Below are 25533 nucleotides of genomic sequence, written 5' to 3'. Positions count from 1 at the left end.
GAAGATGTGGTGAGAGCTTTGGAGAGGGTGTGGAAAACAAGGATGAGAGAGAAACACTGACTTGGGGTATAGATGATACAGTTCATTTTTTACACAGGCAACAGAAGAACCTACGTGAAGAAATCACCAACCTTCCTAAACTATCTGGTAGAAAAGGGAGACATTATTGCTGGTAATGGTTTTCTCATGGTAGCCCATTATGTATGGAAATTATGGGGGACAGATACACTTTCTGTCTTTTCTGGAAACTATCTGCACCTCAGATTTCTCCTTGAGGTCTTTGTCCCTTATCCTGTTTGTCCAAGAGCATACTCAGATGAGGGTGAGAGGGGATCATGGAAGAAAAATAGCAGATTTTAGTGCTGTGGATTGTGAAGATATTGTGCCTTTAGATGTTGCTTTAGAAAACCTAAATTTAAGAGAGAGTAATAAAGGAAATGAACCTCCATTCATCTACCCCACTTTTCCTCCTTCTTCCCCCCGCCCAAAAAAAAGCTGGAAAGGACCCTAAAGGCCAGCAAGTCCAAAAAGCTTATACTTTTTGTGGGCAACCTGAAAACTCAAAAGCTACCCTGGCAGGATTTAGCTAGCTCAGCTTGTCAGGTTTTTCTAGTTTTCAAAAGGCTATCTCCTTGTACCTCATTAATGTAATAAAACAACACCATAAGATCGAATTGTCCCCAGAGTTTAAAGAGCTATCAGGCCCTGATTATTTCTTGAGCCATATATACCTTCCACAGGAGACTCAGAATCACAGAATCAGGATGTCAAAAGTTAGAAGAGGCTTGTCCGGCTTGATTCCTGGAAGTCCTCTGCAGCATCCCCAGCCAAGAACTGACAGATGGAAAGTTTTGTGAGGGGGCTCTGAAGTAGTTCTCTCCCACTGCTTCTTTGTCTCTGCCCTGCCTGACTTGGCATATCTCAAAAATGACAGTGTGACTTTCTTGGGCTTGGGAATTTCAGAATAGTGCTCCCATATAGAAACAACCACGTGCTCAAAATTAAGCCTGAAGCAATAATGACAGGAACATTTGATAAACTGGCTCCAAATTCCAACATTAGAAAAAAAAAAAAGATGAACTCTCAATGTTGAAGAAACATTATGAATGCTATTAACTTGTCGCTGTTGGAAACTAAACTGAACTGGTCTGTGGTCTGTAGGGCCTGTAGGGGTTGGGGTGGTGGTTAGAGTCTCATCAGAAAAGATTTGGACCTGAAAAGAAGCTTAGATTGGAAGCATGAAATCCAATGCTAAACAAGAACCATTAGAAGCAAAAGTAGAGCTAAGAAATTAGTGATCAACCCAGGAAACCAAGAATAGTCAGTGTGGGTCAGTGGCAAAAGGCCAAATAGACAAGGGATTCAAAGGCAGAGGACATTATTGGTTGAACTGTTCAACTCTAGGGTCAGGACTGTGAAGTCCAAAGGAGGGTCAGGGAAGAGTGGAGGGACTTAAAGGTCATGATAAGGATAAAGAATCCTGGATTTGGAGCGAAGAGGTCCTGAATTCTAATCTCAGCTCTGTTACTTACTACCTGTGTGGCTTTGGCAAGTCATTTAACCTTCTCTGGGCCTTAATGTCTTCATCTATAAAGTTGGAATAGATGACCTTTGAGATCCTTTCTAACTTTAAATCTGTGATCCTTTGAAACAGGAAGTTTAGAGTGAGAATTTGAGAAGCTTGCCCAATCCCATTTGTATGTATGTATACCTAATAGTATGTGTAACCCGTGTTCTGTCCAATATTGCATAGAAGGTGGAGAGATGAGCTCCTTGTTAGCTTGGCAGGTAGCTATCTGCAGTGCTGCAGACTGACTCTGTAGCTAATTCAACAAGATCAGCTAGCTCCATGTCCAGTACTTCTTCCTAAAGCCTTTCTCTTTGGAGAGGCTCATAAGGAAGTAGGTTTCTGCATTCTTCTGATCTGTAACCCTGCATCCAAAAAACACTGTCCTTGGGATTACAGGGCATCAGCATCCTCACCTGTCTACTACATTGACTGGCCATCTGGGCAATGACTGGGGGTGGTGCCCAGTGAGGGAACAGGAAGCATCTCCACTAAATGGTGCTGAGTTTTTTTAGAAGGAAGAAAACAAGATGAGGCTTCTCTATCTAAAAGTAGCCCATAACCTTTCCTCCTTCCTCCCCCTCTATACCCAGACTCTTTCACCAAGGCAAAATCCAGGAAGATTATTCCATGCTTCCACACATACCCCCACAAACAACCCTCTTGGGGCTTCATTACCTTTGTAAGACTCTCTTTGATGTCTGTGATTATGACTTGATGTTGCCCATGTAAGATGTTGGTGATGAGTAAGATGGATCCCTATTCCTTGCTGCATCATATCAACCTCCCAGAGCACCAGCTCTTCCTTAGAGCTTATGTGGAGTTCCTTGCCCTTTTCCCAGGACTTTCAATTAATTTCCAAACATTGGTGATCAGTGAAACCTAGCTCAAGGCAAGCACTTCATAGGTGGTGATTTGCTCTCAGGCATTCCACCTCTTACTTGGATCACTTTGGGTGCCAAGTTCTCCCTTCAAGAGTTTAGCAGTCATTTTTCCAGGGAAGATAACCTCCTTCCCTATCTCCCTTCCCTTCCCAGGGATAGCCCCAGCTCTGATGCACTCCTAGGAATTATAGTGAGCTCTACAGGCCTCCAGGGGAAGGAGCCTAGGCCCAAGTGTGTGCTAGAAAATGGATGTCAATTTATTTTTCTCTGGGAGGAAAGAGGTCACTCTCCCCAGGTCCGTGAATACATTCCTTTTGGACTTTGTAATAATGTTTTCCCCACATTAGCTAGCAAACTTAATTTGAGGGGTTTTTGGTTTAAGTTCTCTCTAAGGAATCCAGGGAATAATCAACAACAACAAAGTCATTTTTGTGTCTATTTGCCATGTGGGTATATTGGTAAGAGGCAGCAAAGTATACTGGTTGGAGAGTTAGCCTCAAAGCCAGGGTGATCTGGATTCAAGTCTTGTCATTGGCATATACTAGTTATATGACCCTGGGCAAGTCACTTGATTCTCTCAATGCTCTAGAAAGCTTTCTAAGACTAAGTTGCAGAGATTGTGTCAACCTGCATTGGTAGTGAGAATTTTCCTTACCCAAGAGTCCCCTATACCGATGAAATAATATGTATATAGTCCCTATTCTCATAGGATCAAGATAAAACATTTAGGCTATATTTATATGAATCATTTGTTTGGGGTGGATTTTTTTTTTTTGGAGGGTGGGGTGCAGAGTAGCAGGTCTTCCTCTATTAGTGAAGAGTCTATGGTGGTTGATTGAATTCTCACTGAGTTACAAGTGTTTAGAAGATAGTGAAGACACTAACAGTCCCAGGAGAAAATAGATATCATCTTCCAGTTAGGAGACTTCAGCTGTTGATTGGTCGGGGAGGGAGGCTCTTTGTTTGTTTCTAAGCTATAAAGATGGATTTTGAAATTTGAGAAGAGACACCATTCCAGTTTCCAGAAACTAGTGTCAACAGGAACGCTGGGTGTGGGCTGGTTAATCATGTGAGGCTCATTGAGAAGCAGATGTGACTGGAAAGCCAGGAAGGCCCAGTACCAAGGGAAGTACTCTGACTTTGACCAGGGTTTGGCCGGAGGCCTCTGTGATAAAGGGTGTGGAATGCTGTAACTAGGGCAGTACAGGCAGAGCAGCATCACAGAGCATCATACAGAAGAGGGGCACACATCAGAGATGCTTGGATCGAGTACCTCAGTGGCTGTACCATTCCATAGACCCAGACCTGAAGTCTTCTCTGCAAGTTTTATTTCTTAATATTTATACTTTAGCACCTGAACTTGGTTAATTTTCTTCTTAAATGTTAAAAAGTGAACCACACCTTTCTGATAGCCACTGTATAGTAAACAACAACATTTCTTCAGTGAGCTGCCTATCAGTTATCTTTCAGAGCAATAAGGAATTCCTCATTTGAGGCTTCAATCCAAAAGAACCATAGAATCATAGAGTTGGAAAGAGCCTCAGAGACTATCTCATCTAATCGTTATCGAAATCATGAATCTCGTCTATGATACTGGTTGATAAAAAGCAGTATAGGATTGGATAGGGACTGGTGTAGGAAATTCCCATTGAGGCACTCTACCAATGGAAGATCAGCATTTTCTCTGCATCTGATGGTCCTAACACATGAATTAGATCACGTACCAGTTAATAGCCATAATGGGGTAAAAATAAAATACCTTTTAGAGGCATGCACAAATGATCCATACTTGCTACATGCGTTTCCTTACCACTTGTTTACTCTTAACCCTATAATCTGGCTTCTTTCATCAATATATCAAAATTCTACTTGTGAACGTTCGCAGTGACCTTTTAATTGTCAAGTCTGATGGCATTTTCTCAGTCCTTATTTCTTATATCTTCTTCCTGATTTCTTTGAATCATTGAATACTGCTGACCATACCCCCTCCTTTTTTTTTTTAAACATCTTACTTAGAGATACAGTGATAGAGTGAATTGAACTCTAGACTTAGAGTCATAAAGATTTGGGTTCAAATCCTACCTCAGACTTACTAGCTGTGTGACTCTGGGCAAGCCATTTAACCTCTATGGGCTTCGGTTTCCTTGTCTGTAAAATGAGAGAGGGGTGGATTCAAAGACCAGTAAGTTTCCATTCAGCTATAAGTATTTGTTCCTGTGATCATCCTACCTTGGCCTCATGATATTATATTCTCCTAATTCTTCTTATTCTTTCATTCTCTTCACTGGTTCCTTTTCTTTCTTTGTACCCCTGGCTAGCTGTCACCAAAGGTTCAGTCTTTAAAAGCCTTTTACTCTTCTCCATTCATTCCTTTAGAGAATTCATTCAATCTTAATTGAACTCTCACCTCTGAACAACGGACTCCCAAATTTTCATGGCCAGCCTAAGCTGTTTCTCTAACTACGTTTCAGTTTTCTCTAGGATCCTGGACATCTCTACTTGGATAGTCAACCATCATCTTCAATCTTAACCTTGCTGAAATCAAAACCATCACGTTTGTCTCAGAAATAGATCTGCTTCCTGCCTTATTGTTGTGAAGTGATAAGGGCCTGCCTGAATTTGATTCTGGTCTTCCTTCATTTTTTTTTTTTTTTTTGCTCTTCTACAGTGGGTAAAGAAAGGGAGAAATGGACAGCAGAAGTGCAGCAGAAGGAATATCTGTTCATGTTACCAGCATTCTCCCAGTCATTCAGCAAGGTAGGGGGGAAATGCACTGGATTTGAGTCACAGAACCCTGGAGTCTAATCCTCCCGTTGACCCTGTGGGTCCTTCAAAAAGTCACTTAGCCAGTGCCTGGGACTTCAGGTTCCTCAAGTGTCACATGAGAGGATTGGACTAGATCACCTCTGAGGTCTTTTCTGCTTCCAAATCTGTAATCTAATCTTCTGGCCTTAAGAGGTTAAGTTCTCCTTCCTGCACATCTCCTGTGTCCAGTCACTAACTGCCATGTGCTATCTAGTCTTCCTTCTGCTGCACCTCTACTATCTAGTTCTCCCTTTAGGGGAAAAAAATGAGGGAAGACCAGAACTAAATTCAGGCTGGTCCTTATCACTACATGACCATAGCCTTCTTAACTCCCTTAGCACCCCTCCCTGTAATCTGTCCCACACACTGCTGTCACATTGACCTTCCTAAAAACTCACTGATCATGTCACTAGTGAAAAAAAGACTCAGGTGGTTGCTTAATGCCTCTGGGACAAAGTTCAGGCCCTTGAGCTTGACCTTCAGAAGTTTCTAGCTAAGTCTGCCTGTCCACCTGATATTCATCCTGCATCCCCACTACAGGAAGCCTCTCCTTAGCCTGTTCTATTCACTGTGCCCCAGATATGATTGACAGAATTCTGTGCCCACATCTTCCCTAAAGAATGCTTCTTACCTATTTTCAACCTAAGCCCTAACCATCTTTTACAGACACTAAGCCTCCACTAAAATCCTGCTTTCTCTACAAAGATTTGTCATGCTGTTTCAGCGCCCGGGGATCTCTCTTCTTAGAACTCTTGTAGTATTACACAGATTCCAAGAAATGGAAAGGACCCCAGGAGTCATATGGGCCAGACCATACCTCAATAAGAATCCCTTCTCCAGGAAAGGGGTCATCTATCTGCCTTCTGCTTGAAGACATCCAGGGAGGAGGAATCAGCTTCTAGCAGAGGCAGTGGTTGGATAGCTGTTGTTATTAAGGAAGTGTTTTCTTGACCTCCAGCCTAAATCTGCCTGGCTCTCATTGCCACATGTTGTTCCTAATTCTGACCTCTTGGTCCAGGCAGACTACACATTACTTCATCTCACATATTTTGCATTCTATCTGATCTGGCATGCTTTATGTTCCTACTGCCCAACTACATCAGCTTACATCACCCATCTTCATGCCTTTCTGCAGGCTGTATCTTGCTCCACCCCCATGCCTGTAATGCTCATCTTCTTGTAATGTCTGCTTCTTAGAACCTATAACTTCTTTCAAGGCTCAGATCTAGTGTCATCTCCTATGAGAGGCCTCTCCTCATCTGTACAAGGACTATTAGGCCTCCACAGTTGCTAGACCTTCCATATCTTCCCCGTCTCCAAATCCTTTACATTCATTTTATGTAAGTCTTGTATTTAAATAGTTGGAAGCATGTTGTTTTCCCCTCAGTGGAATATGAGCTCCTTGAGGACAGGGATCAACTGAAGGACTTTTTTGGTTGTTTTTTTAAGAATGGAGAACTGAACATGTTTCTAGGCAGCATGGAAGGAGCCATTGGATAAGGGGAGATTAAAAGTGAAAGAAATTACAGAAGTGATTATTGATAAATCAAAATAAATTAATAAAAAAATTTTAAAAAAGAAGAAAAAAGGGGAAAAAGGGGAAAAAGTATAAGAAGTAATGAGAGGGGTAGGAGTGGAGGAGGAGGGGAGGGTACAAGCTCTTGTTGGAGATAGATAGGATCAAGGGTACACGTAGACAGTTGGCCTTGGCAAGGAGATGGACCACCCTGCCCTCAAAGACTGGAGCAAAGAAGTGGAGAATGGGAATGGGAAATTATCCAGAGGGGTTTGAAGTGTGGCGAAAAGAAGAGAGAGCTCAAAGAGGGTGGTCTCAGTTTTCTTAGTAAAGGAGGAGGTAAGGTCTTCTGTGGAGATAAAAGGGTAGGAATGGTATAGGGAGGGGGCTTGAAGAAAGAAGGGAAGTTTTGGAACTGCTGCTGTTTTGAAGAGTATGATAGTCAATCGAGGAAGGAGAAAGGGCTTTTTCTGTGCAGCAGTGAGAGCCCAGGTGGTCTACTGCAAAGAGCTCTGAGCTTGGAAACCTTGAGATTAAACCCTGCCTTCGACACATACTAGCTTTTAATCTTGGGCAATCACACAATCTCTTTCAGCCTTTCTTTGCTAGTTTTTAAAATTATGAGGTTGGACTCTAGCTTCTAAAGGCCCTTCCAGCTCAAAATCAAAAGCCTTTGAATTTAGATAACATAAATTTATAGTGGACCCACTTGACACAGTTGCATAATTTCCTCCAGTAATATTTAAATAGGAGCAGAGAAGATGGGTCATAGGGGGATCAGAGCTGGGGTTTGGTAAGATGTAAACTGCAATAGGACAAGTAGATAAGAGATTCAAAGGCCAAGGAGAGCAATTCAGCTGCCTTGGTGAACCCTAGGGTAAAGATTATGAAGGAAGAAATGTGAGTGATGGAGAAGTGAAGGATGGGTGGCGGGTCTAAAGATCATCATGAGAATAAAGACGAGGAATGTAAAAAGGGGAGAGATGGAAGACTGGAAAGTTTTAATCAGTTACGGATCATGGAAATAACACGGTTGTGAATGATGCTCAGATATGAAAGTGCTATTGTCTATATGGGTCATGTAAAGTTCATGGGAATTGAGGAAGTTGAATTGGGAGGCCAGGATGTTCTAGGGGACACAAGTGTAGATTGCACCCCTGAGAGAGATCAGTCAGCACTGTGGACCTGCTCATTTGTTTTGATTTCATCATGCTTTGCATTGCAAACTTTTCATGTGGGTATCTCTTTCTCTCTGGATAGATTATACGCTCTTCGAGGGCAGAGAATGATGTCTTATGCTGCTTTGTATTCTAATGAGCAATGATGCAATAGAGTGAGAGACGGAAGTTATAGTTGCTCTATGGCCATAAGTAGGTGTTTTTAATGTTTGTGTGTGTGTGTGTGTGTGTGTGTGTGTGTGCGCGTGTGTTAGACAGAGTACACACTACTAAACACCAACCCTGTTTTTACCCTTGCTTCTCTTCCTAAACTCTCTAGGAAATCTATTAGGAGCTAAATATTTTTTAAGACCTTCCTTACTATTCTCCTGGCAAAATCATTACTTTAAGTGAGTTATTTGAAAAGAAATATTCCTTATTTTATTAACATCATATCTCACATGTGTTAGGACAGGTGGGCTAAAAGGTAAGTAATGTCCAGTGTTTAGATAGAAATTTTTTTTTTTGACTCTGAGAAGTTATGCCCTCGGGCTCAAAACCTTGGCATCATCTTTGATACATCATTCTCCTTCATCCTCCATATATAATTAATTCCCAAATTCTGTCAGTCTTTCTTTTGAAATGTTTTTCCATTCTTAAACCCACCATCCTATCCTATTAATGCCTTTACCACCTCTTACCTGTATTACTGCAAAAAACCTCTTAATCATATTCCCTGACTCCAGTGTCCTTTTTTCATCCCTCCTGCATACCTCTACCATCTACTAATGCTCCTAAAACCCATGAATATCCACACTATTTGCATATTCTCACTTGTACTTGAAACTCTTCCTCATCACCTCTTTCTGTTTTTCATCTTTTCCTTCCACAAAAATCTTCTAGGATTGCTTAACAAAGCCTCTCCATTCCTATGCTTACCATTATCATCTAAACTATTTTCACCTCATACCTGGATTACTACCACTGCCTCCTTAACCACTCTCCCAGACTTCATTCTTCTTTTTTCATCTCTCTTGTACATCTCTGCCCAGCTAATGCTCCTAAAACCTGACTTTCATCATATCATTCCTCCATTCAAAAACCTTTCCTGGTTCCCTACCACATCAAGACTGAGTTCTTCTGCCTGGCTTTTAAAAGCTCTCTGCCAGTGATTCTTAACCTGGGGCATATGAACTTGTCTTTAAAGTATTCTGATAACTGTATTTCAGTAGTTTTCTTTGTAATTCTATGTTTTTATTTTGTGCATTTAAAAATATGATTCGGAGAAGGGGTCTAAAAGCTTCTCCAGACTCAGAAGAGGTCCATGAAACAAAAAAGGTAAAGAACTTCTGGCTACTCCTAACCATTTGCCCCTGCTCCCCAGTTCTCATCTTTGTCCCCTCACCTGGGATTCCCTCAGTCTATCCACGTCCTCATCCAGTAAATCCTTCCCTATGGCTCTGCCCCTCATTAATTTCTCCCTTTTCTGAATTCATAGCCTTTACCATATAAATTGGTTGCAAATTAGACATAGCTTTGTATTATTATTTGCTTGTTGTTATTATTATTATTTTTTTTAATTTTCCAAGCTAAATCATAAGCTCCTTGAGAGCAGGAATCATATGTAAGACTTCTTTTATATCTTCCCCTTAGTAGAATATCAGCTACTTGAGGACAGGGACTGGTTCATTTTTGTCTTTTTGTACTTAGCAGCACCTGGCATTGTGCCTTGTACCAGGTGCTGCTGGGTGCATCATAATCACTCAATAAATATTTCTTGATTGATGGAAAGGTACTCAGGAACATCTGCCCCATCGGCACATTTCCACCTGTACCTCAAATCCATCTTCATCACCTCCTTCTGTTTTTCATCTCTTCCCTCCCCAGAGTCCCAGAACTGCTTACCAAGCAGTTTGTGCAGGATTCCTATCCTGTAAGGGAGAAGTCCTCTCTTTGTTGGCTCAGCAGTCCGTCATGTTAGAACTTGCTGAGCTCAGGAAGTTTGGTTTTGCTAGCTGCACATAAAATGGAAGTCCTAACAGCACAGATCAACTCAAGTCCTGGAGACCCTCAAACTCAAGTGGGCTCACATACAGTCGTTGTCTCCAGTAGGCCAATCATTTTCACCACCAGATGCTTTGAATAGACGTTACAGATGTCATGTAGCATTATCTTTTGATTGCAACTGAAGAGAGAGGTTGGGAAGGAGGAGATTGGAAGTGGGGAATTTGCCAAGTGGCAATTTCAGTTTTTGGATTATGAAAAAATGGGTTTTATGTATGAAGCAGATACCAAGCAAGGGCAACCCATACAACCAGTCATAGACTTGGAGGCTGAGCTCCAACATACCATGAAGAATGTCAGCAAAGGGATCTGGGAGGTTTTAACACTAGAAGGATCAAGCACATCGATATGTCAATTAATGCAAGAATTTTAAAATACCTTCTATTTGTGCAATGTACTTTAAATACAAATAATTACAAGCAGATATAATTTTACTTTGAAAATAAAAATTTTTTCATCCTGCTTATATACAAAGGTATGACATCAGTTGACACAGCTTGGTTCTTGAAGGTATTCTTAAATTCAGGTCCCTCTCTAACCTCCCCCTCCCTTGGCAGAATACAACAATATCCATCTTGGGACCACCTACAGATTTCCACTATGTGGTTGTATCACTTCGCTAAGGGACAGGTTCTTCTGTGCTTATGAGCAAAAGGAAAGAACTGAAGTGTGGTGTTGGGTATAAAAGGAGAAAACCTTTCCTACCTTGTTCTCTCTTCATGTCCCCTTACATTTGCCAGTTATCTATTCCTTATGTCCAAATACAAACCAAGACATATCTTGCTCCTTGTGATCTGTATGGTGTGGTCAAAAGAGAGACTGAACTCTTCAGACAAACATTGTTCAGAAGCCAGGAAAAAATCCCGTGGGTGTATGGACCAGCATCAGCTGTGTTGCCAATAACCTGGCAAAACACTTTCTTGCTCTGGTTGATGCCTTCAGTGATAATGAATGTGTTTTGGTGACATTCCCCTTGTCCTCTAGAGCCGGTTCCCGGGGTTAAATCAGATCCAAACTGTTTCCTTTTCAGGTAATTTTTTTTTTCTGAGGACTTTGACACCATTTTCCATCAGCAGCTCTTTTTCTTTCAGTCACTTCAAAAGTTTGGTGCCCCGAACATAATCTCCTTTGTTTACTTTCAATGGCAATTCATTGTATTTTAAGGAGCTTTGTGTTTGTCCTGTAATTTCTGATCACTCTAGATTAAAACCAGAAATTGAGAAACCAGTGAGGAGGCAGAGTAAGGCCGGTACTTTTGGGGTTAGAGTTTTGGCTTCTCACAGTAAGAGAGAGAAAAGTGCTTCAAACCCTGAAATCTGGCATAATCCCCTTCACCTCTGAAAGTTAGGGAAACACAGAGAAAGAGGGTCTGAGTTTGTTTCCTTTTCTTAAAGGAAGTTTAGGATAATGGGAAGAAACAACAGGTTTGGAGTCTCCTCCACTTCCTCTTTTGTTGTTTTGTTGTGATTTTTTTGTTTGTTTAATGTTCTTTATCTGGGGTCTGTGAGTTTGTTTTTAAAAATATTTTGATAACTATTTCAATATAGTTGGTTTTAATCAATGTCTTTTATCCTGTATATTTAAAAACATTATTCTGAGAAGGGATTCATAGCCTTTTCCACATTGCCAGAGAGGTCTATGACACAAAAAAGGTTAAATACCCCTCATCTAAGGCAAAATGGAAATATTGATCACAAGAAAAAAACACGGAAGTCTTGTATAGAGCATAAGATTTCAGACTTTACTAGACAAACCAGTGAATTCAGTTCCTACCATGTGAAGTATTGGTCCCCATATTCCCAGAATGAGCCATCTAGCTTTTATACAGGATCTTGACTCCCTCATGATATGGGTGGCCTAAAGTTTTCAGAGAAGGCTTAGCTCCGGGGTCACCGAATGAGATAAAGCCCCCTGGGACTACCTCCAAAGGAGGACTCAAACCATTAAGCCCTTTCCTCCTAGAAATTTTGCACCAGTCTCTTCAGTTTCCTTTTTTTAGGTGGGGAGTAAAGAAAACTTTCATTCTGACAGGCAGGAGGTCGAGACTGGAAAATGGAAACAGTGGATTCATCCCCTTCCTTGTAACATCAGTAGGGAGCCTGAACCTTAGAGGTGACCTGCAGAAAGGACTGGTATTGAACTGGAGGAACTGTGGCTAATGAAATAGATTTTTTTTTAAAGCAAGAGACAAATAAATGTAGCCCCAAGATGGCAAGAGAACATTGGAGGAGATGAAAGGAAAGAAAAAGGGAGTGAGAGAGCCCAAAAGCAAAGGGAGAGAGAGAGGTTTGGAATATACATAGAGATGAGGAGATAGATAAAAGAGAAAAGAGAAAGATAAGAGAGAAAAGAGAGAGAAACACAGGACAGATCCACAGAGCAGAGAGAGGTGTTGCCAGGGAAACAAAGAATGAGAGAGAGGAGAAATAGAGAGAGTGGGGGAAAAAAAAAACGAGGATGGAAAATGCTAAAGGCAGGGGGTGGGGAGGAGAGGAGGAAGGAGAAAGAGGAGGCGGGTGTCTGTGAGAGTGGGATCAGAATCTGAGGACTGGGTGCTCCAGGAAAAGAATGAGGAGAAAAACTATGAATTCTAAATTAGAAGCTAGGAAAAGGGGAAAGGGTAGAAGGTGAGTAAAACTCACAGCAGCCATCTAGAAATCCAGTCCTCCCGTTCCCATCCATCTCTTCCCCCTCCCCCAAAATAAACAAAAATCTTAATTGATATCTTTGGGATTCTTAACTTGCAAGATCAGGGAACAAAGATCAATTTACAACCATGGGATGTTACCCCTCCCCCAAGGAACCCCTACCCCTACCACCCCAAGAAGACATAAACTCATGGTCTTCAGCATCAGGCCCAGTTTAGCAATTTGAGAAATCCAGGTGAGTTTTGCCTATAGATCTGAGTGAATAACTTAAATTTATAGTACTTTAAAGAGTGCAAAGCACTTTGCATACATTATTTTATTTGAGCTTACCCAGTGAGATAAACAGTCAATCAATAAACATTTTTATTAGGTACCTACTATGTGGTAGCACTGTCCTAGATGATGAAGATATAAACGTGGAACCATTCTTTCCCTGAAGGAGCCTACATTCTACAAATGTGCATATATATAAGTGATTTCGGGGCTGGGGGCAAATTAAGAAAGGTCTCCTTTAGGAGGTGCTGCTTAAATTGAGCTCTGAAGGAAAGAAGGGTTCCAAGTAAAGTGGGTCGGGGAGAGGGAAGTATACCATGAGTAAGAGGCATCCTGTACAAAAAGCCTAGAAAAGGGAGATGGAATAACATGTGTGAAAAATAGCAAGAATGTCAGTTTGGCTCAACCATGGAGTGCAGGAAGGCATTTTAAACCTGAAAAGGAAGGTTGGATCCAGCTTACAAAAGATTTAAATGCCAAACAACGGAGTTAATATTTCATTCTACAGGCAGTCAGGGGCAGGGGAATAACATGACCAGACCCTTGCTTTAGGATTGACGCCAATAGGATGTGAAGGATGCATTGGAATGGGGAGGCAGCAAGACCATAGTTGGGAGGCTATTGTAATAGTCCAGACAAAAGTGTTATCTCCCACTTTATTTAAGTGTTATTGTAAGCATTTTACACAGGAGGAAACTAAGGTCCAGAGAAGTTAAGTGATTTGCTTATGATTACACAGCTAGTGAGCATATCTACTCCAAATCCTTCATTTAACAAATGGGATAGCCAAGTCAGGTGATGTGCCCAAGATCATGGAGCTGGTTGGTGGCAAAATCAGAGCTAGAATATGGACTTCTGAATTTCCAGCCCAAGGCTTTTTTCACTGCACAGTGCTCTTCCTTGTTTTCCTGTGGTTAGCTCCTGTCAATATTTCAGAATTTGGGGGGATAAGGCAGTTCCAGTGGGCAGCTAGGTGGCACAGTGGATAGAGCACTGGGCTTGGAATCAGGAAGACTCATTTTTATGAATTCAAATCTAGTCTCCGACCTGTAACTAGCTGTGTGACCCTGGGCAAGTCACTTAACCCTGTTTGCCTCAGTTCCTTATCTGTAAATTGAGCTGGAGAAGGAAATGGCAAATCATTCCAATATCTTTGCCAAAAAAAGCCCAAATGGGGTCACAAAGAGTCAATCACGACTGAACAATAACAAAAAGGCAGTTCCTGGAACAAAACCTCTGTTAATTCGAAATATGCCTAGCATTTTGGAATTGGGGGGGTGCACAAAGTATTGAGCAAAGAAAGAGAAAAAGAACTCTTTCTTTCACTCCCCTATTCATACTCTTTTAACTCCAAACAAACTGAAAGCAGAGCTCTTAGTATAGGAAGGAAGGCAGGACCCTCCTCCATGATAGGCCTGTCTTATTAAGAGAGGAGTGTGCATTTTTATTTTTAATATTTGTTATTATTTTATGATGCTGATTATTTTTTATATTTGTTTTTGATGATATTAATATTTTAATATTTTAAAGCTATTTGAATGTGATGAAGAAAACATCATAGGGCAGTGGGAAGAACACTCCTATACTGGGGAGATTTGAGTTCTGATCCCAACTCTGCTGTTAGCTAGATAATTGTGACTTTGAACAAATACATTTAATCTCTGTTCCTCAGTTAACTCATGTAAAAGTAGGATGATGGACTTGAATGATCTTTGAGATACCTTTTTCTGTCCCTCATATTTTGAGTTTAAGATGATGTATCTGGCAAAGGCTAACCAGAAAATGCTCGAGACTCTGAAGTCAATGTGGACATTTTGCTAGCCTACGAAAGCGTGCCTTGAACTTTCTCCTCCTTTAGTCAAAAAATAGATCTATTAGTCTAGTGTGTGTATGTGTTTATGTGTGTGTGTGTATGCAGTGTTTAGGTACATGGGTATAGGATATAAAAGTACTCATAAACCAGTAGCTTTGAGGTTCTCAGATAAAAGGTAATATGTCAACGCAATTACAAGTGGGTGTTGTGACTCAAACCAAATTATCCGCACTGGTTTTTTACAGGAGGACTTGAGAGGTAGGTTGTATGGGATAAGGTAGAAAGAATGTTGGGTGTGGAGCCTTTCTCAAATCCTAACTTGGGTCTTTGTCTGGGATCTTGGTCAAATCTCTTAATCTCTGTGAGTCCTAGGTTCTTCACCTATAAAGGTGTAGGGCTGGACTAGTTCATTTCCAAGGTTCCTGACAGCTGAAAACCTATGAATCTGGCATTCCTGAATTTGGACTTTAGATTTTGTCAATTGGGTTTCCCAAACTTCAGTCTCCTTACCTTTCTGTAACTTATTTTGAAAAGATAGTATCCTTAGAAAGCCAGCATTTATTAGGATCTAATGAGTGATTAATCAGTATGTATGGCATGACTTTGAATGAGCCCCCCCCACAGAACACAAGGTGCCTCCCCTCTGAAAGGCTTTATCCTAAAAGATCCCGAAGTAACCAAAGTGGAGGGTCCTCTGTGTATTTTTCCGTATGTTTCTACTTTGTTGGACTCATCTGGGACTCCACCCCTTGTTTCCTTGGGTTAAAGGATAATTTTGAAGATGTAAGGTTATGACATATAGATTTTTCCCCCTTTTAAGCATTTCTATTGATATCTTTTGTTTTTGTTACTTTCATTTCTGAATATATCCTTCCTCTCACTCCCCTGCCCAGAAAACCATCCACTATAAAAGAATAAAAAAGAAAAAGGGGGAGAAAAAAGCAGTTCAGCAAAACTAACCAACCCATCAACTGAGTCTGACAATCAGTTTTCCCCAGTCATAGTCCCTCTACCTCTGCAAAGAGTGTGTTTTGTCATTTCTTGTTTGGGACCAAACTTGGTCATTATCATTATAGAGGGTTCGGTATCATTTGTTTTGTTCTTTCCATTGATGTTATTGTGTATTCTGTTTTCCTGATTTTGCTTAATTTCTCTTTGGATCTAGCCCCTTAAGGGGTCCTATGTGTCCCTGCTTTCTTCATATTTATCATTTTTTACAGTGTAGCAGTATTCCATTATAGTCATCTTTTCTCAACCCATTCAGGTTACTTGGGAGGAAGATGAAACCTCTAAGTTGTTTTGATTTGCAGTTATCTTATTAATGATTTGGAGCAATGTTTCCTATGGTTGTTAACTATTTGCAGTTCTTTCAAGAATATTCTCAGACCTCTGATCCATTGGAGGAATGGCTCTTAGCCTTATACATTTGTTTATTCCTTATATATCTTATATATCAGATTATCAGAAATGTTGACCGAAAGATTCCCCCCCCCTTGACAGTTTCTTATCCTATTCATATTGATTATTATTAGTGCAAAAAAGCTTTTCAGTTTCATGTGAGCAAAGTTATCTCTTTCATCTTTTGTGATCACCTCTAACCTTTACTGGTAAAGAACTCTTGGAGCCTTAGGAGCACTTGGATAAGTTAATGTTTTCCTCTAGAGTGTATTGGATGTGCCATTTGGTTGGTAGCTCATGATTTCATCAACCCCCCTCCTCCAATGTCTTTTGTGACTCCCCTGTGTGAGCTGAAGGAAACCATCAGCTGTTTCATGTTATGAAGGTTTTACTGAAGTCCTAGTTTTCATGTTGTTTGAGGCACCGGGGATTAGCCACCCATAGCTGGTGAATTGGAGAAAGTGTAGAGGGGCCTTGACTACAGAAGCAGGTCCATTGCTTTAAGAGCAGGAAAGGATCCTTCTCGGAAACATTTTGTACCAGAAGAGAACAAGGAAGAGGAAATGAAAGCCAGACCCAAGTTCCCCAGGAGAGGAAGAAACAATGCTGGAGAAACTCACACTCCCAGTAGAATAGGGGAGCAGGAAACCAGAGACCAAGGACCATTGCCTGCCGGATTCCAGCACCGAGGGAGGCCCACCTGAGACTTTAGTGTAAAGAGACAGAGGAAAAAGATTTGTTGGCCTCTTGGATAGCGGAGGAGGCATTAGTGGCCCAAAAGAAACGGTATGAGCTTAACTGGCCCAAGATTCTAGTCCATCGAGCCTTGTGGGGAGGAGGGGAGGAGATCAGGAAGGGCCCATCAGGGAGAAAATCAGGAAACAGCGACAATTATCTTATTGTTGCTAAAGAGGAAGTAGGGGAGAGAGCTTCCTGAAGAGTAAGTGATTTATGCTATAGCACTAAACCTGAGACTCATCTGTGAAGGAAGTGTGGAATAAAAGTTATCTTGAATCAGCAAAGAAGTGGCACCCATATTATGCAGACTGACAAAATAGGGTGCTTAAAACCAAGGGTGGGCCGTGGGATGTCCCTGGGGCACTGCCACCCAGGGGCAGTTTGGGGGCAGTTAATGTGGGGTCTTTAAGCCCAGGGTGTTTAGAAGGAGACCAGGAGGTTGAGGAGCACGGAGTCCCTCCCATCTCACTGAAAAACCCTGTGAAGCTCACTTCCCCTTTCAGTGATTCCATTTCTTTTTATGTAAGGAGGGGGATGTGAGTAATGGATGTGAGTTAGAAAATCTGGGTTGGAGTCCTGGCTCTTCCACTCCCTAGCCATGTATAATTAACTTTTTTTTTTTTGAAGCGGGGAGGATCTCAGTTTCTCTATCAGTAAAATGATGGGGTTGTACTTGATTGCTGAGGCCCCTTCCAACTTTAACATTCTGTGATTCTGACATTTACGCTGCTAAGGTACCGTGTTAAAATATAGTATAGAGCCCTGCTGGAGAGCAGGATTCCTAGTGAAGCATAGCCCATTTATTTCAGGTAGGAAAGAGAGGGGGAAAGGAGCCTCCTTTTTAAATTGCCTTCTGATCAGATTAAACAAGAACCAATCATTTGCATACAGGTGCTACATTAACTCCCCAGGACTGCTAATCAGTTGGCTATGTGAGATGGCAACAGATGTTCCTGGGTGAAGGTAAAGTCAATTGGAGAGCCTTAGCCCCTCTCTGCAGGTTGGTTTGTTTGCAGGCTCAGGATGTGGGTCTGAACCACCAGCTCCTAGCCATAGCCACCCCTAGTCCCATGATTGTCCTGGCTCTGCATGGACTTTAGTTAGTTTGGTTTTTCACCCAATAATAGAGTTGTAGTGGGGAGCTAGTCTGCTGCTTTTCTTTTCTTTCATCACAGGGGTGGGAAACTGGGAGCCAGAAAGCAGAAATAGCACGAAGAGGTGACCTCAGGTCCAAAAAACAAGCCATCTTTACACTTTTTTTTTTTGGTGGGAGGGGAGAGTGGAGCCTGGCAGCCAGACTGCCTCCTAAAACAGCCCCAGGATGGCACCGCCAGCTGTCTAATGGGTCTGAAGGAGGGGTGGGAGGAGCACCGGGAAATCCCAGCCTTTCTCCTACCTTCTCCCAGCCTGCCCTCCTCCATTGTAGGAGAAAATCCTAGACATCCTGCCACTGCCATGAGAGGTTGGAATATCCAGTAGTTCTTTGCCCACTGGCAAGGTGTTCTGGAAAGAGCCCTGGATATAATGACCAAGGGTGTCCCTGAAGAAGCGATGAGAAATCGCACCTCTCTCCTTTCATTGAAGAGGTGAGGGACTGTGGGTATGGAACGCTCTATGTGCCCTCAGACATGGTAGATGTGTTGGTTTTGTTGTACTGGTTTTTTGTTTGTTTGAAATGTCCATTATAAGGGAAGTTTACTAGGTGGGGAGGGAGAAGGGGGGAGGAAGAGGTGTCTTCTGAAATGAATGTGATTTAAAAGCAAAAGCTTTCCATAGAACTTCAAAAAATGTTTTCAAGAAGAAGTGCACTTGACTAGGGTACCCAAGTTTGAATTTTGACTCTGTCACCGTCTAGCTGTGTAACCATAGGCAAGTCAACTGGGGCTTCAGTTTGCTTACCACTGAAATGAGGGAAGCGGTCCCAGCTCTGTCCCTTATTGCCTGTAACACCTGGACTGAGTCATTTTGCCCGGCCTCCTCACCTGTTAAATGAAGTGATTGCAGTCGACCTCCAAGGTCCCTTCCAGCTCTATGTCTGTCTATAATCCCATGATTTGAGGATTTCTAAGGTCCTTTGTAGTTCTAAATTTTCTACAATTTGGCCAGAACTGACTGAGGCATCTACCTAGAACCAAAGTACTCCCCCAAGGAGGCAGGGCTATTGTTGTCAGTCTCCAGAAACAATGTTCTTTGTGTATCTGCTGGGAAAAAGGAGAAGTTAAAACAAAGAGAGAATCCTGAAAGGAAGAGAAATGCATACTTCCCCTTCTCACCCTGGAAAGCTCCTTGGTGGGCTTCCTGGATCACCACAGCACAGGATCTCTTGCATGTCTCCTTTGTAAAGAAACCAGTCGTCCCCAGTGAGAAGGCAGAAGTGAAAATGTGGCAAAGAGCCATGAGTTTTTCCCAACAGACTGGGTTTTCACTTCCTTTTTCTCACTGGGGATAAGAACAGTTTCCCTTCTAATCTAATATAAGAGCACTGGAAGAATTTATATGCTGGGGTATATATTCTGAAGTCCATAAATTTTACATATGCCTGGGTCTTTATTTCTCCTTTCCTTACTTACAGGCAAGACCCAGGGAGGGACAAAGATAAATAAAACATAGTCCCTTTCCTCAAAGAGCTTACAGTCAGTCACCTAGAGAAGGCCCCACACAGCTGCTTCACAGTCTCAGCCTTTGCAGGGGAACAGGGACCCCACATTTATGAAAGGAGCTAGGGATATGAGCATAAGATCTTTCATTCCCACGACCTGGTGGACTCTGCTAAGTCATATTTCATAGAGTCATAGATCAAGAACTGAATGAAACCTTAGAAAGTCTTTGAGGCTGACCCTCTCATTTTATATTTTGCATTTATGAGGAAACTGGGGCACAAGTTGTTTAAGTGATGGGTTACACAGCTATTGTCTTCCTGATTCCAGGGTCAGAGTTCTATTCACTACACCATGCTGGCTCTATTTTCCTAGCCTCAGATCTCTTTAACATGAACTATTACTTCGTTACTCTCTCCCATCCTCTACTGGTGAAGTTGACTTTTTGAACCTCAGTTTAGGACCTTACATTTATCCTTATTACGTGTCATCTGATTAGATCTGGCCTATTCGGGCCTATCAGATTCCCCGCCAAACCCCTTCCTCCTTCTTACATCAAGAAGGACCATAGTGATAATAATGATATCAAAGACAAGAAGAGATAATAATGGCAGCTCACATCTAAGTACTGTCCCTTATCGCTTGTATACAGATGATTTGCTGGTAAGAACTTGCCCTCATCTTTCTTTTTTTGGGGGGGGGCTAGGCAGTGGGGTTAAGTGACTTGCCCAGGGTCACACAGCTAGTTAAGTGTTATGTGTCTGAGGCTGAATTTGAACTCAGGTCCTCCTGAATCCAGGGCCGATGCTCTATCCACTGTGCCACCTAGCTACCCCTTATCTTTCTTTTAAATTCCAGACTTTGTATCTCTAGATACCTGCAGGGAGCAACTCTCTGCCTGGATCTCTCCTTAGCACTTTGAACTCAAAATGCCCCAAACAGAGTTTATTATCTTTCCACTAAAACATTCCCTTTTCTAACAGTGGCACCCCTATTCACTCCATCTTCTAGAATAGTGTGGGATCCTAGAAACCAAAGAGGGGAGAGAGAGAGAGAGAGACTGTCCAGGAGGAAGGAGGAAGTCAACAGTGGCATGCAGGAGAGAAGCAAAGGGGGCCGGGAACTGGGATGCCATTGGATTTGGGGGGGGGGCTCTGCTTTGAGAGAAGTTTTAGTAGGATAATGATGATAAAAGCTAGATATGCCAGAGGTCAAAGAGGAGAAGAGCTGATTTTTCTTTCCCTTTTAACATATGAAATTACAGAATGTCAGAATTGGAAAGGGACCTTAGAGATCTTTTTGTGTTGTAAGGTTGATGATTGATTTAGAGGTGATTGATTCATTCCAACTTCCTCATTTTCTAGATAGAAGCAATTGAGACCCAGAGAGGTGAAATTAAATGTCCTCAAAGTCCCATAGGTGGTGTGGGGTAAAACTTGACCTGAGGTCTCCTGACTCCTAGTCCAGCTTGTCTCTGGGTGTATGCCTTGGAACTGTTGGTGACACGGGATTCAGGCAGCTGCTTGCTCTCTTAGCCTCTGTAGCAGGGATATGACACAGATTCTATGTTTATTCAACAGCCTGAATGATGATCCACAAATCTTCCTCATGCAACAGTGGGTGGGATGTTGTTCTAGGGTGGTAAATGTTCTGTAAGTGCTGCTTCCCTTCCCTCTTCCCCCCCTCCAGAATTAGATCCATGTTGCCTCAGACATGCTGCCTTCCCAACTAGTTGAATAGCTGTCTCACAATCAGTCTTATGGTCCGTCCCCAGTGGCACCTCTTGCCACAGAGCCTTGATGCCTGAAATGTTGTGGCCTCTGGCATGTTGTGTGAGGAGTCCCAAGACCCTAAACTACCTTGAATTAAAAATAGCCCTCCCCTGTGATTCTAAAGGTACCTCATTGGGGTAGTGGGGAGAAGTAAAATGGAAGTAGGACAGAGGTCAAAGGAAAGAGGTAATATGGCATAGTCATTCAGTAAACATTTATTAAGCAGCTACTATGTGCCAGGCACTGTGCTAAATGCTAGGGAAACAAAAAAAGGCTGTCATATCATATACATCTTTGGAGGGCATACCCACATAGAGCCATTGGTGTATTGTTATATGGCTGATGATTTAAGGACTGTCATGAGTCCAAAGTAAACCTAAATGCTGCCTACATTTTCATCTCTGACATATCAGTTTCTCCTAACCTGCTGGTTTTTACTAAGAGAGTAGAGGCCATCCCACACATAGCAAATGAAGCCAGTGCTATGAGACGGCTCTGACTGGTAAAAACTAATAAGAACCAGAGAGAAAGTGTGAGCCTTCTTGAGTAGACATATAGTAAGTCCAATAGGGAATTGGAATAATTTGTCTAAAATAGGGATGGTCCTGGAGGCACTAGGAAGAGCATGGGGAAACTACCAAGCAAAGTAGTTGAAAGAAATGAGTTTACCTTCTTTGTGGCTCTGCCCCAACCCTATTCCCCCATCCCCTAGCTCCCTCACCTTTCCTCAGACTAGGTCTTCTGTTGTGAGTCCGGCTGACCTTCCTGGTGTTGGTAATTTTTTTTGATGGCTGATACCTGGAGCCAAGTAGAAACCTTAGTTTAATGGAGAGTCACCTGCTCTTATCTTGCACCTTCTAGGGTTCGGGGACTGAGACAAATGAATGGGTGACACCTTCAAAGAGAATACAGGACGGGTTCCTCTGGGCCTGTCTCAGAGGGCCATTTAGTCTGCACTAGAAACCTAGCAGCATGTGTGAGGAGGGGGTGAACCTTGCCAAGGTCTAGTTGCTACATCTCTCAGTCTCCTGTTCTGTAAAACCCCAAACCTTAATATTTGAAGAAAAAAAGTGGCAGCAGTGCATAGAATGTTTTATCAGAGGAACAATTTCTTTCAAAGCTCCCATTCCACTATGCCTCCCTGCCCCTTCCACCACCTCTCCCATTTCTCTCCCCATCCCCCCTCTCCATTTTATTCTCTTCCTCTGCTTCCCCTCCCCCTCCTCTTCCTTTGTTTCTCTGCCTCCACACTCTCCCTCCCTCTCTCTCTCTCTCTCTCTCTCTCTCTCTCTCTCTCTCTCTCTCTCTGCCTCCCTCCCTCCCTTCCTTTCTGTCTCCCCCTCTCCCCCTCCTCTCTCTTCATTCCTTCTCAGTTTTTGTATGGCTTTCTCCTCCCTGCACTGCTCTCTTTTCCTCCCCACCTTCAGCATAAGTCTCTAAACTGTAATCAGGCAGCTACGCATTTCACTGTCTTAAGATTTACTTTCTATCAAAAATGGAGGAATGAGGATGTAGAAAAACAGCTCCAGTCAGAGGTTCATTTTGGGTAAGAGCACTAGATGAATTATCATGGTTGATTCATGCCTCTAGTGTAACTATTGCTCTAGTCCTGGTCTGAGATTCTCTAGGTCACTAGCATTCTGAATTCCATTTTCTCTTTGACATAATAGAGTAAAAGGAGATTTCTGATCCTCTTGGTGTTGAATTCGGAGCATTGAGTAGAAGTGGTTAGATTTAAGCTGCTTCATTCTGGAAAGCGCTATAGATTGGTTGAGCAGGGGAAATGAATCCTGGGATCAGAAGGCACAGGTTCCACATAAAGATGGCTTGGGTGGGGGAAGAGAGAGACTTAAAGCTTAAGGATACAGGTGGTTGGGCATCACAGCAGAATTCTCTTTCTCAACATGGAGGGAGAGATGGAGGAAGGGAGAGAAGATGGAAGAAAGAAGAGAAGAAACCATAAATAGATCAGGGCACAGATAGAGGAGGAGGCACAGCCCAGAGAGCCCTGGCTACCCTCATTTCCTTCTCCTTATTCCTTCACTGTGTCCTATGCTCATTGACATCCAGGGCCTTGTATGTGCCAAGCAGGGAAATGAAAGGAGTTCACAAGATCACTGTGAGATCCTAGACAAAAGTAAATGAAAAATCCCAATTTTCATTCTCTCCTATTCATTCATTCAACAAACATTCGAGTGCCTACTGTGTCAAGGTGATGTGCTAGATGTTTCCACCCTTAGCTGCCAACTGCTTGAGGGCTGTGGATTCTCTGGGGAAATGAGTGTGCTGGCATTGTCTCTCTTCCAGCTGACCCTTTATTTTTTTCCACCTTCCATTTGTGCCCCTAGTTCTCTATTTTATCTGGGAACAGAGAGACTTGTTTCTCCTATGGATTTTTAAAAAAACAGATAGGCTGTTATGTTCTGGACTCCCTAAACCAAGCTTTTAGACTCTACACAACTCTTGCAATTTCTTATGTGTTACTGCTTTTCTTGCCCAGATGGGTGGGAATTATCCCTTCATCCCCTCTGAGTGCTGTTGTTTCACTGCATAAAACTTATTCTTTAAGTTGGGGCTTCTTAAACTTTTTCTGCTCTTGACCCGTTCAGCACTTCTTAAACTGTGGTATAGGATTGAGACGCACAGTTTAAAACACTTATGCGCCCTTCATGAGATGCAAAAGTGTGCCCTGATCTATTTATGATTTTCTTTCTTTTTTTCCTTCTCTCCATCCCTCCCTCTATGTTGACTGGCCAAAAGACAGACTGACTTTCCTTGAAAGGATTACAACTGCTATAAAAGGACCCCATGTATCAGTGTTAGATGGAAGTAGGGATTCCTACTCCCAAGTGGAAAAATGGGTCCTTTTAAACTTCCTATATGCTTGCTAGTTCTTGGTCCTAACAGGAAAACTTTTCTTTCTGTAGGGACCATTGTAGTGCTGTGTCTCTTACCAGCTACTCCTTGCCCCCAACACACACATCCCACAGTTCACCGAGACTTGCTTACTTTTGAAAGTATATTTGTCTCACCAGTCCCATCACGTCCCCTCTCTGACTTTCTGGCTTTTCCCTTCTAAGCGTCTACTCCTCAGAGGTCCCTAAGGGAGGAAAAACTTCAGGAAGTTGCTGAGAGGAGAGGAAGCTGCAGCGGTCATCCAGCTCCTCCACTGAGCTGACCCTGACTTTGTCTGAGGAAGTCTAGAAAATTCCGTGTGGTATTTGCTTAAACCTAAAGCCGGCAGAGGAGACACACATGTACCCTGGTGACGTAGTTCTATCCTCATAAAGCTGGCTTCTCCCAAAGAGGTTGCTCCCTCCCCCCCCACCAGCTAGATTTGTGGTTTCATTCATCTAGGGAATTCCCAGTAGGAAATGTGTTCTCTACCAGGGCAGATCAGTAGTTGCTCTGCAGTATCTAGTCTTAGAGAGCTGCCTGAAAAACTGCATGAGAGGGTAAGTGACTTGGAACCCAGTGAGATGGAACCAGATCCCAGATCATTCTGACTCCTAGGTCATCCACCCTATCCCTGGTGTCTTCCTTTATTATAATTATTTACATACATCCAAATGTACAGATGCTCCTCAGCTAGATTGTAGGTTGGGGGTTGTGCCTTTTACGGTTGGATCCTTCATAGTATCTGGCCCACTGCTTTGCCTGTGGTTGGCACCCAAATAAAGATTCTTTCAGCTCTCGCTTTCTCAGGTTCTGTATGTTGATTCAACAAGTTAGTCGGTAGAGAGTTCTTAGTTCACTCTAAAAGGAGGGTTACTCTAAGAACTCTCTACCGACTAACTTGTTAGTTCTCCAGTTACTCCATGAGAAGAGTAAAGGTCAGCTGGGTGGTGCAATGGATAGCCCCAGGCCTGGAGTCAGGAAGATTGATCTTCCTGAGTTAAAATCTGGCCTCAGACACTTGTCAGCGGTGTGACCCTGGGCTAGTCACTTTGCCCTGTTTGCCTCAGTTTCCTCATCCATAAAATGAGATGGAGAAGGAAATGGCAAATCACTTTAGTATCTTTGCCAAGAAAACCCCAAAAGGGGTCATGAAGGGTCAGACACGACTGAAAAAAACGACTAAACAATGAGAACACTGCCTGAGTTCTCTCCAAGTCCTTGCCCTTGATTTCTGGTATTTCTTGGCCCTCATGAGAGATGTGGATTACTCTCAGAGAAAGCTTCAGGCTGAAGAGAAAAAACAATTATGTGACAGAGGAAAGTAAGCGTAACGATAATAATAGTAATAGCTGTTGGGCTGTTTCAAGGTTTGCAAAATGCTTTATAGACACTTCCTCATTTGA

General features: G+C 42.4%; 1 protein-coding gene across 5 annotated transcripts in view; it reads left to right on the top strand.

The window, feature by feature from the left end:
- The window catches only part of ZNF710 (zinc finger protein 710), an 83454-nt gene that overhangs the window by 42572 nt on the left and 15349 nt on the right, over window positions 1–25533 (top strand). Inside the window, exon 1 of one of the 5 annotated variants that reach the window (XM_027851477.1) lies at window positions 5128–5208. The exons of 2 other annotated variants lie outside the window; for them this stretch is intronic. The gene's annotated coding sequence lies outside the window, so the exon portion shown is untranslated. Of the gene's footprint in view, window positions 1–5127; window positions 5209–16719; window positions 16912–18339; window positions 18450–25533 lie in introns of those variants that run through there. 2 more of the 5 variants (XM_027851476.1, XM_027851479.1) reach the window with 2 other exon arrangements.

This window comes from Vombatus ursinus, unplaced genomic scaffold (genome assembly GCF_900497805.2).
Source record: "Vombatus ursinus unplaced genomic scaffold, bare-nosed wombat genome assembly UNPS02009205.1, whole genome shotgun sequence".
Taxonomy (NCBI): domain Eukaryota; kingdom Metazoa; phylum Chordata; class Mammalia; order Diprotodontia; family Vombatidae; genus Vombatus; species Vombatus ursinus.
The sequence above is the reverse complement of the archived record's forward strand: the minus strand, read 5'-3'. Positions and strand labels throughout refer to the sequence as shown.